This window comes from Eschrichtius robustus, chromosome 10 (assembly GCF_028021215.1).
Source record: "Eschrichtius robustus isolate mEscRob2 chromosome 10, mEscRob2.pri, whole genome shotgun sequence".
NCBI lineage: Eukaryota > Metazoa > Chordata > Mammalia > Artiodactyla > Eschrichtiidae > Eschrichtius > Eschrichtius robustus.
Genome location: NC_090833.1, coordinates 112,011,619 through 112,021,529, shown reverse-complemented (window position 1 = coordinate 112,021,529; position 9,911 = coordinate 112,011,619). Strand labels below are relative to the sequence as shown.

At 47.1% G+C, this 9,911-nt stretch overlaps 1 protein-coding gene across 1 annotated transcript in view; it reads left to right on the top strand.

Annotated features, from left to right (window-relative positions):
- Window positions 1-389: 389 nt before the first annotated feature.
- Window positions 390-9,911, top strand: part of CTSB (cathepsin B) — a 46,799-nt gene continuing 37,277 nt past the window's right edge. The window contains exon 1 of the mRNA XM_068552504.1: window positions 390-628. The gene's annotated coding sequence lies outside the window, so the exon portion shown is untranslated. The remainder of the gene's footprint in view (window positions 629-9,911) is intronic.

Sequence of the window (9,911 nt, the reverse complement as noted above, 5' to 3'; positions counted from 1 at the left end):
GCCCCCCGACAGACCCAGCACAGGGCTCCCCCCAAGTCGCAGCCCTGGGCACACACAGAGCCCACTCCGGGGACGGGAAAAGGGGAAAACCTTAAGTCACGACAGCAGAAGCAACGGAGGTGGCTCTAGCTGGCTTGTGTGTCGCCGTCCGTCCTCCACGGGGAGAAGGCCAGCCCCCGGCCTGGGGTGGTTTCCATCCGACCCAGCGGATCGGGACCAAAGCGGGGCTCCCCCACCGCTCCGCGCCCAGAACCCCCCTCCCTTTCTCCGGGCGGTGGCGACTGTTCCCAGGTGAGCCGCTGGGTGGCGCTGTCGGCAGTAACGGAGGATATGCCGCGGCCTCGCAGCGGCTGGAAAGGCGGCCTGCGGCTGACGTGGATCCTGGAGCCTCGCCGGGAAGACCGAGGCTCGTGGGGTTCCAGGGACCCACCCGCAGGCTGAATTCGAAACGAATACAAACCCAGGGCGCCAGCTCTTGGCTGGCTTCAGCGTGAGGCTCCAGAAGGGGGTCTGTCCAATCTACGTACGACGAGAGGGCGCGAACGGCGGCGGCCCGTCTGCGAGCCTCGGGGAAACTGGCCCCTTGAGATTATAGGATTTACTCGGGTTTCTCTGGCTCCGGAGTCCAGTAAGTACACTTGTTTCTCATTTCGTTATTGGTTCGGTGAACAGTGTATGTTTGTTCAATAAATAAAAATGGGAAGGCGGGATCCACAGGGAAAAGAGAGAAGATAAGGTACCCCTGAAGCGGGTAAACTCTGTGGGAGGCCACAGCCATGCGATGCTGAGGCTGCCCTGGGAAGGACTCCACAGGCCTCTCTGGGCTGGAGAAGGAGTCCTGCCGCCATCACTCCCAGCCTGTCAGACCCTCAGTCAGTTTCCCTGTAAAATGGGCACACTGACCAATGCCCTGCCCGTCTCAAAGGGAAAAAGGACACTAGGCAAGGACAGACTTTTTATTTTATTTTACTTTATTTTTAAAAAATTTTTTTATTTTTGGCTGTGTTGGGTCTTCGTTTCTGTGCGAGGGCTTTCTCTAGTTGCGGCGAGCGGGGGCCACTCTTCATCGCGGTGCGCGGGCCTCTCACTATCGCGGCCTCTCTCGTTGCGGAGCACAGGCTCCAGACGCGCAGGCTCAGTAGTTGTGGCTCACGGGCCCAGTTGCTCCGCGGCATGTGGGATCTTCCCAGACCAGGGCTCGAACCCGTGAAGGACAGACTTTTTAAATTGTTGTGTGCTCAGTAAGTGTAAAGAATTATTAATATCCTCACCCCAGTCATCATTACTGGCAAATCATTGCCCTGTGATCCACAAAACCTCCCTGAGGCAGCAGAGCAAAGACCACCAAACCCACATCCTGGCTGCTTCGGCTTTACGCAGACATCAGTTTGGAGATAAGATTAAGCTCTGGTGTTTGCGCTTTGCAGCCACATTTCCTGGTAATTTGTATGTCCGTAGTTTGAGGGGATTTCAACCTGGAGCCATATAGGGGCTGAGATCAAAAAAGTGGGAAGGGGTGCCCAGACGCAGTGACCTTTCCAGATACATGGACCCTCTTTCAGAGGCTATGATGCCATAAGATGCCCGCCAACCTCACCCCACCCCCGTCCTCTGCATGTGACCCTGTCGGCTGCATTTGCCCAGGTCCTTATAGTTCCCCTCTACCACCACCACCACTAGATGTAGGCAGCAAGCTATAAAAGTCAGAAGGAAAACTAGGCAGGGCGCACTGTCCCTGTGTAAATAATTTACATGTTCGTAGCACTCTCTATACTTTGCATTTCACTCACTCAGAAGAAGACAAATGGCCCAATTTCAAAAATGGGCAAAAGGCTTGGATAAACATTTCACAAAAGAAGGTATATGAATGGCCAATAAGAACATGAAAAAGTGTTTAACATCACTAGTCATCAGCAAATTAAAACCATGACAAGATACAACTGCCTGCCCACTGGACTGTTACGCTAAAGGATGACCACACCAGGTGCTTGTGAGGATGTGGAGGAGCTGGAACTCACCCACTGCTGGTGGGAGTGTAAAAAGGTATAACCACTTAGAAAAACAGTTTGACAGTTGCTTGAAAAATTCAGCATACACCTACAGGTGATCTAGCCATTCCGCTTTTAGGTATTTGCTCAGCAGGAATTAAAATACTGATTCACACAAAGACTTGCGCTCAAGTGTTCGTTGCAGTTTTCTTTATAATAGCCAAGAAATGGAAACAACCCAAACTTCCATCCATGGTGAGTGAATAAAACAAACTGTGGTCTATTCAATGGAATACCACTCAGTAATAAAAAAAAAAAGTAAGCATGTACCTACAGAGACGAATCTACGTATAAGAAGCCAGACAAGGGGCTTCCCTGGTGGCGCAGTGGTTAAGAATCTGCCTGCCAGTGCAGGGGACACGGGTTCGAGCCCTGGTCCAGGAAGATCCCACATGCCCCAGAGCAACTAAGCCTGCAAGCCACAACTACTGAGCCTGTGCTCTGGAGCCCGTGCTTCGCAACAAGAGAAGCCACCACAATGAGAAGCCTGCACACCGCAACTAGAGAAAGCCCGCGTGCAGCAATGAAGACCCAGTGCAGCCAAAAGTAAATAAATAAATAAATAAATATATTTTTTTAAAAAAAGAAGCCAGACAAGAAGGAGCCCATACGATACGATTCCACGTATATAAAATTCTAGAAAATGTAGTTGAATCCATAGTTAGAGCCAAGTCAGTGGTTGCCTGGGGCCGGGGGGCGGGGGACAGAGAAAAGCAGCAGTGCCCCCAGGGGCACAAGAAAACTTTGGGGAGTGATGGATGTTTTCATTATTTTCATTAATGTGATGGTTTCATTGTGCATATTCATGGGTCAAAATTTATCAAAGTGTATACGTTAAATACATGCAGTTTATTGTATGCCGGTTGTACCTCAATAAAGCTGTTAATATTGTTTAATTTTTAAAAAGGAACAAACTCACAGGGAACTCCACTGTACTGTAGAAACTAACACAACATTGTAAAACAACTATACCTCAATAAAAAAAAATATATTTTTTAAAAAGGAACAAACTATTGATACACATAATAACATGGATGATTTTCAAAATCATTATGTTGAATGCAAGGAGCCAGACATAAAAGAGAATGCCCTGTGTGGTTCCAGTAATATAAAATTCTCGAAAATGAAAATACTCAGTAACAAACAGCTTATCAGTGGTTGCCTGGGGACAAGGGTGAAAGCAGGGATGAATTACAAAGGGGCACAAGGAGACTTTGGGGGGATGGAAGTCTGTTCCCCGACCAGGGATGGAACCTGTGCCCCCTGCATTGGAAGTGTGGAGTCTTAAGCACTGGACCGCCAGGGAAGTCCCAATGTAGGCATGTGTTGAAACTCATCAGCCTTATTGGTGATCTGGAAAGCGTTTAGTGGTCTGGATAGAAGATCAAACCAGCCACAACGTTCCCTTAACCCAAAGCCTAATCCAGAGCGAGGCCCTAACTCTCTTCATTTCTTTGAAGGCTGAGAGATGAGGAAGCTGCCGAAGAAAAGTGAAGCTAGCAGAGACGGGTTCATGAGATTGAAGGAAAGAAGCCGTCTCCACCACGTAAAAGTGCAGAGTGAAGCAGCAAGTGCTGATGTAGAAGCTGCAGCAAGTTACCCAGGAGATCTAGCTCAGATAATTCACGATGGTGCTATGTAATAAGGAAGACCCTTTGTATTCTATTACAAGTTAATCACTGAAAGGATGTTTCCCAGAAGCTTAAATGATACATAATGGCCCATCCCTGGGAACCCTGCCCCCCAGGTAGTGAGCATTAAGCTAAAATACCTGTGTTTAGCTCCCAGGAAACATCCTGACCAGGCCCACCTGTGAATGGCTGCAGGCAGGAAGAAATGAACCTATCCCCTCTGGAGGCTGACTGAACCAGGACTTTACTCCCACCCCTTTCAGTATAAAAGAAATCTGAATTCTAACTAGGGGAAGATGGCTCCTTGGGACACGAGTCTACCATCTTCTGAAGCCAGCCAGGAGCCTTGCTGCTTGTGGCCTGCAGGCCCCAGATCGGGGAATTTTCTGGTAAGGCCCGGACAGCTGCTGGGAACACTTGTCCTGAGACTCTTTGCTTCAAAATTCCCTGAAGCAGCGCTGGCTGCCACTTGGCAAGTGGAGCAGGGAATTGACATCTGGGAGCTGAGAGGCTCAATACCGTAGGGTAAGTCACTCTGGTGTATGGCCAGAAATTTTATTTCCTCTGTTTTGGGCTTTTTTTCTCCAGAATAAGCCAATTTGCTTTGTATTTGAGTGGGGTACCCTGTTGGAGAGAGGAATGAGTTGCTAGACTTGTACCTGATCTGTGAACCAGTTCGTTTGTTTCTTTGGATGCTAGCATTTGTGTGTGCCATTTGTGTTTTGTTTGTCTGGTATTTCTGTCTTTAAAAATTGGGGAACTGGGCTTCCCTGGTGGTGCAGTGGTTGAGAATCCGCCTGCCAATGCAGAGGACACGGGTTCGAGCCCTGGTCCGGGAGGATCCCACATGCCGCGGAGCAACTGGGCCCGTGAGCCACAACTACTGAGCCTGCGCGTCTGGAGCCTGTGCTCCGCAACAGGAGAGGCCGCGATAGTGAGAGGCCCGCGCACCGCGATGAAGAGCGGCCCCCGCTTGCCGCAACTAGAGAAAGCCCTTGCACAGAAACGAAGACCCAACACAGCCATACATAAATAAATAAATAAATAAAATTAAAAAAAAAAAAATTGGGGAACGTTTCAACTATCCCTAAAGAAGGTCCTCTGGGGTGCATTTTGGACAAGTGGTCTGATTACAGCTATGAACCCATGACTGACAGGAAGGTGACATTTTATTGTAACAATGTGTGACTACAGTGCCTGTTAGGATCTCCAGGAGTGGCTTAGGCAGGGTTATCTTGGGACCCTGTGCATCATGTACTGTCACCCTTGCTCTGTTAATTACATTGTTTGTGGTCTCCTGTATCGTTGGCCTGGCCAAGGAGTCACATTGCATGGGGGTTGGGTTGACGGTTCTTGTGATATGTAAAACCCTGAGACAAAACTTGAGGGTTTATTTAGGGTTTTCTGTTTGTTCTTTGGGTTTCTTATTTCATTTTGTTTTGGTACCATTTCTCCATTTACAGACTGATGTCAAATTGAGGAAAAGAACCAAAATACCTGTCTGCTCTTTTCCAAAAGTGGGACATTCCCAGGGAAAAGAGAAAGTTTCCACTTGGTTCCTAAAATCACCAAAAGCCGCATCCCAGAATTCAGCCCAGTTGGTTGATGCCAAGGCAAAAAGGCGTCCTTTTAATGGTTAGAGATGATCAATTGCTATTTATGGTTTCACGGTGGCCTTGAGTGGCTCTATAGCTATTCTGTGAAGACGTGAGGAAGAATGACGAAATCCTCTATGTGAAAGCATTTGTGCTCTTATATCTGGGTGGGAAAAAGTCAGACAACTGTCACCTTATGGTAAAAGAAACCCAAGGGAAAATCTGTCATACAGGAAGAAGAGAAAGGGAACAAGGTTTAGGATGTGGTGCTCCAACCTCTGGCCAAGCTGGCTGTCCCAGCTGCTCTAGCTGTTATGCCAATATACCCACCCCTCCCACTGCCTCTCATTCCCATTCAGCCCCAATTCCCGACACTGGGGCTCAGGAAGCTGTGGTACTGGCTCCCCCTCCTTGTAGGGATCAATTAGAAAATCCTGTGTTAGTTCCTGGGACACAGGGACCTGGTCTGGTATCGTGATCTAAGACCCAATAGGGCACCCAATTTGGGCCAGGAGCCACTCCCAGGGCAGGGCAGTTTCCCTTCCATCATTGTCCTATAGGGGCCTAAATGCAGTGCGAGCTTGGAATCCATAACAGCTACACTAAAGAACAGATTTTCAGTGTAGATGAAATGCCTTATATTGGAAGAAGATGCCACCTAGGACTTTCATAGCTAGAGAGAAGTCAATGCCTGGCTTCAGAGATTCTAAGGACAGGCAGACTGTCTCATTAGGTTAATGCTGCTGGTGACTTTAAGTTGAAACCAGTGCTCACTTACCATTCCCAAACTCCTAGGACCCTTAAGAATTATGCTAAATCTACTCTGCCTGTGCTCTGTAAATGGAACGACAGGGCCTGGATGACATGACATCTGTTTACAGCATGGTTTACTGACTACTTTAAGCTCATGTTGAGACCTACTGTTCAGAATAAAAGATTCCTTTCAAAATATTACTGCTCATTGACAATGCACCTGGTCACCCATCATCTGATGGAGACATACAGTAACATTAATGTTGTCTTTATGCCTGTTCACACAATGCCTGCAGACTATGGATCAAGGAGTCCTTTCGACTTTTCAAGTCTTACTACTTAAGAAATACATTTCATAAGGCTATAGCTGCCATAGATAGAGATTCCTCTGATGGAACTGGGCAAAGTCCATTGAAAACCTTCCGGAAAGAATTCACCATTCTAGATGCCATTAAGAACATCCGTGATTCATGGGAAGAGGTCCAAATATCAACATGAACAGGAGTGTGGAAGAAGCTGAGTCCAGCCTTCATGGATGACTTGGAGGGGTTCAAGACTTCAGTGGAGGAAGTCACTGCAGATGTGGTGGAAACAGTAGGAGAACTAGAATTAGAAGTGCAGCCTAAGGATGTGACTAAATTGCTACAATCTCATGATAAACCTTGAATGGGTGAGGATTTGCTTTTTTTTTTTTTTAATTTATTTATTTTATTTATTTATTTTTGGCTGAGTTGGGTCTTTGTTGCTGTGCGCATGGGCTTTCTCCAGTTGCAGCAAGCAGGGGCTACTCTTCGTTGTGGTGCGCGGGCTTCTCATTGCGGTGGCTTCTCTTGTTGCGGAGCACAGGCTCTAGGCGCACGGGCTTCAGTAGTTGCGTCACACGGGCTCCGTAGTTGTGGCACACGGGCTTAGTTGCTCCGCAGCATGTGGGATCTTTCTGGACCAGGGATCAAACCCGTGTCCCCTGCATTGGCAGGCGGATTCTCAACCACTGCGCCACCAGGGAAGCCCCGAGGATTTGCTTCTTATGGATGAGCAAAGAAAGTGGTTTCTTGAGATGGAATCTGTGAAGACTGTTGAAACAACAACAAAGGATTTAGGATATGGCATCAACTTAGTTGATAAAGCAGTGGCAGGGTTTGAGAGGATTGACTCCAATTTTGAACGAAGTCCTACTTTGGTTAAAATGCTATCAAACAGCATTGCCTGCTACAGAGAAATCATTCATGAAAGGAAGAGGCAACGGATGAGGCACACTTCACTGTGGTCTTACTTTAAGCAATTGTCACGGCCACCCAGCCTCCAGCACCCACCTCCCTGATCAGCCAGCAGCATCAACATCGAGACGGGACCCTCCACCAGCAAAAAGAGTGCGATTTGCTGAAGGCTCAGATGAGGGTTAGCATTTTTTAGCAAGAGAGTATTTTTTAGTTAGGGTATGTACATTGTTTTATTTTATTATTATTATTTTCTCTTCTGGCTGAGTCGCACGGCTTGTGCGATCTTGGTTCCCCAACCAGGGATTGAACCCAGGGCCCCGGCAGTGAGAGCACAGAGTCCTCACCACTGGACCGCCAGGGAACTCCCTGTACATTGTTTTAGACTTAATGCTGTTGCACACATAACGGACTGCAGTATAGCATAAACATAACTTTTATATGCACCGCGAAACAAATTCACGTGACTCGCTTTATTGCAGTATTCGCTCTATTGTGGCGGCCTGGAACTAAACCCACAGTACCCTGAAGTATGCCTGTACTAAGTTTTGGTGTAATCGGTTGCTCATAATGTAGTTAGCAATGGGCAAAAGCACTCAACCTGAGACCCAGGGCTGAGTTTCAGTTCCTGCTCTTCCCCTGGTTTCTGTGTCACTCTACACTGAGCCTGGTCATCGTCCTAGACAATTCAGAATCAATAACAAGGGTACCATAGACTGGGTAGCTAACCCAACATTTACTTCTGGGGGCTGGAAACCCAAGACCAAGGCGCCAGCACATCCAGTGTCTGGGTGAGAGCTGCCTTGTCGCTGTGTCCTCACGTGCTGGAGAGAGAGCTCTGATCTTTCTCCTATGAGGACACTCATCCCATCATGGGGGCCTCAATCTCCTAATTTTATATAAACTTAATTATCTCCCAAAGACCCCACCACCTAATACCATCCACTGGGGGTAAGGACTTCAACATGTGAATTTAGGGGGTGGAGGGAGGAACATAACAGTTGTCTTTTTTAAAAAATAACATGAAAATACTACTTGCCTCACAAGTTTGTTTAAAGGGTCAAGCGTGTACAGAGCACGCAGTGCCAGGCAAGGCCCAGAGAAGAGTCTTAATAAATAAATGCCAGCATCTTCTCTGACCACACTTTTCCCGCCCCATTGTCCCACTTGGCAATGGACCATCCCCTCCGTCAAATGGACTTGGAGTGCCTGCCTGCCCGCAGGGTTGCTGCAGGAATTATATGGGAGTGTGTCTGGGGAGGCTTTGTAAACAAAAGCAGCCCATGAGGGCTGTCATTAGCGGGTCAGGGCCTGTCTGAGGACAGTGTGCGCTGTGGGTTCCTCTAGGGAGGCTCAAATCGGGGCGCCCCAGGAGTCACTGCGCTCACATGGACGGATAGAGAGTGACGGAGAGACTTGTCCACACTGCTGACATCAGGCCCACACGTTACCTATTGCCAAAGAGCTGGGGCTTTATAAAGCTCAGACTCCAAGGTAGAGAAAGGCATGTGACTCCACAGTCAGGAGACGCTGAGGTCACTTCATGGGCCAAAGCTGCAGAGAGGAAGCAAAAATGCCAAAAATAAAAGACCCTTCCTAACCACTTCCGAAGAAAGCAGCGGAGTTTCGCTGCGCCGTGAGGTCTGCGCCCTGCCCTGAGCCGTCCAGGGGCTCTGCCCTCGGGTCTTCCTGAAATGGGAGCCGGGCTGGGCAGGCTCAGGTCCGGTAAGCACGCAACCCTCTGAAATCATGTCCTGGCAGCAGGCGAGGAAATACGCAAACCGGGAGGGAAAGAGGAAGGAAAACAACCATGACTTGGTCAAATCATGCCACAGGTCCCTGTGTGCAGAGTTTGGCTCTCTGAAAATTTTGTCTCAAAATCTGATTTTCCTTTTTCCCCACCTGTATTCCTTTATTCCCAAATACCTGGACAAAGCCATAAACGAATACATTTGAAAAGCAGGCTATACGGCAACGAAACTGAGTGAAGAACAGCTAATAAATCAATATGGATCAATGTTAGGCGTATAACATTGAACCAAAAAAGCATGTCACAAAACTAGGATGTACACCATTCTAATAAACCTCAAAATAACTAGGACTGAACAGTTACCATTTACAGATTCTTAATTCACAGCAATACTATTTTTAAAAAGGTAAAATAGTGATAGAAGTTCAACTTTGAATATTTATTACCTCTGGGAGGGAGGGGGTAGATAGGGAAAAAGTATACAGGTGATGTACTTTCATGGCTAACACTGTTACTCCAGAGGTGGGTAGTGGGGTCACAGACTCATGTCATTATTATGTTCCATCACCTACATGTTTCACATACTCTTAAAATCTGGATTCCTTTTATGCAATTTTCCTATAATATTTTCCACAGAAGTGAATATAAACATATTAAAGAATTTTGAAAAATTAAAAGGGAGAAAATCTTCCACAGTCCTACTATTTCAGCTTTCTCTCTGCAGTGGGTCTCCTTTTTACCCAGTCATAATCACACTGTACATAATTCTGCTTTCTGTCCTTAATTTGGAAAACTGTTTATAATAGTACCTAAAAATCTTCAAAATCATCCTTCTTCATGGCTACATAGTGGAATATCTATACTTCATGAAAATTCCAAGAATATCAATGACTTCTGTATAGTATACATAAATTTAA